Source organism: Pteropus vampyrus, unplaced genomic scaffold, assembly GCF_000151845.1.
Source record: "Pteropus vampyrus isolate Shadow unplaced genomic scaffold, Pvam_2.0 Scaffold440, whole genome shotgun sequence".
In the NCBI taxonomy this organism is placed as follows: domain Eukaryota; kingdom Metazoa; phylum Chordata; class Mammalia; order Chiroptera; family Pteropodidae; genus Pteropus; species Pteropus vampyrus.
Window position 1 is genome coordinate 1067934 of NW_011889221.1, and position 2061 is coordinate 1069994.

Below are 2061 nucleotides of genomic sequence, written 5' to 3' on the forward strand. Positions count from 1 at the left end.
GAATCTGTCTTAGGTGCCGGCATAGATTAAATCAGATAAGGTCTCTGTCTTCATGGTGCTTATGTTCTAGAAAGTAGCTCTTAAATAGCAAATGTAGGATGAGACTTTTTTAGAACATGCTCCAACAATCTTAGCCTGAGACTTTTTAAAAAGTGTGAGGGTGGGGGATGGGAGAAAGTTTTGGGGAAAGGAAGTTATAATCAAGAGGTCGTACAGACAGGAAGCCCTATGACATGGAAAGGCCAGGATTTCTAAAAGACATTTCTAATCGTTTTTGATGTGACAAAACTAACGATGACCTTTGAGCTAAAAGGGAAAGGAGGCTCCTCCCGATGGAATGCCCATTGACAGGGAGACCCTGGCCTGGCCAAGGCGCTCTGTGATTATTATTCTAGCCTGGGGAGAAAAAAAGTCAATTCAAAAATTGTTTGTTCGTGTCATGGTAAACCCTTAATGCTTTTAATGAAAATTCTTCTCCTTCATGAAATATTTTCTATTTTAAAGAAGAACAGCAAATTAATACAGCGTTTCCAATAGCCTTTAAGTCAGGTTTAATTGGGGTAATTCCCTCCAGTGAATCGAAAGATGACATTCGTCTTCATTGCCTGGGTGGAATGTTAAACTGGAAGCAGGGATGAAATGTCAAGGTAAAATAACGCTAATAATTATTCTGAATGTTACATTCTCCTTGACCTTGGAATTTAAAGGGCCAAAATGAAGGCTTTTTGTCAAAAGTCAAGAAGTCATCTAGAGACACTGCTGACATTTATGATTAATGTAATCTGAGATTATTAGGAGAGAAATGCAGAATATGATTAGCTTCTAGTATCTCAGTAATTCATTTTATATCATTATAGAAACCATATAGTATGGGGACATAAAAAGAGCTGACATGCTATGAATAATCCTAATCTCTAGAAATTTAAAAAGGAAACCTCTAAAGATAAGTAAGACTTTTTAATTAAAGCAGCAGTGACCAAATAATTAAATTTATAGGCCTATAGTAAAAGGGGGAAGAAAATGACCTCAGTCCATGGAAAAATAATGATTTCTTATGCATAACACACATGAACACAAAAGAAATCAAGCCTCTATCTATCTGCTGGGTCCTGTCGCTTCAGAGAATTTTCTGGTTCATTTGCACTGACAAGAAGGAGTGTGGCTTGGGGAAGGCTCCCCTCCCCCCCCCATCCTCCACCCCTAGCACTGTGCTCTGAGCTGGCAACTCAAGCGGCCCCTGAAAAATGAGACTCTGTGAGAGCAAAGCACCTTTGTAATGGGAAAGATGGCTTTTGATATTTATTGAGGAAAACACAGCTCATGTTTTAAATAAAGCTTTTGGTTCAAAGCTCTAGCTAGGAAATATGCAAAGGTGAAAGGGAACCCACTCACTGTGACCTGGTTTCCCTGCCCCCCAGCCCCGCCTCAGCACATCTCATCTCATTGTCACCCCTCTTCATGCTCAGCCCGAGGCAGGGATGTAGCTGGGGTAAGGCAGGCAGGGGAAATTGATTCTTAGAAAGAAAAATAAATAGGACTCACATACCAATAAAAAAATATGCAAAAAGGAAAAAAAAAAACCTTCAAAAGAGAAATAGAAAATATTTAGCTTACTCATTTTAAAATTAAAAACTTGAACTATGAGGTTTTGTAATAAGAAATATGTGCATTTAAGTGATATGTGTACAAACCACATATGCATATATGATGTATAACATATGTATAGTAATTATTTCCTCAATTTTTTTCCTCAGTAGGGACAGATAGGGGCTAGCAAGTGAGTGAACAGAGAAAGAACAGGTGGAAAAGGTAAGGTGGGAATCTAGAGAGAAAAATGTAGAAAGGAGGAAGAGGCAGAAAGAGAAAGTCCAAAGAAGAGACACCCACAAGCATGGGTTTTCGTTATAACCTCGTGTATGTGTAAGAGATGTTTTTGATAGTTTTTGATTAGATTTTTGGTAATTGAGTGATGATCCTCTAGTTTCAAGTTTCACTCTCATTATCTCCCGAGTTTAACCTGGAGTACTGGGAGATTTCTATGTTGGTGCTCATATCACTGCA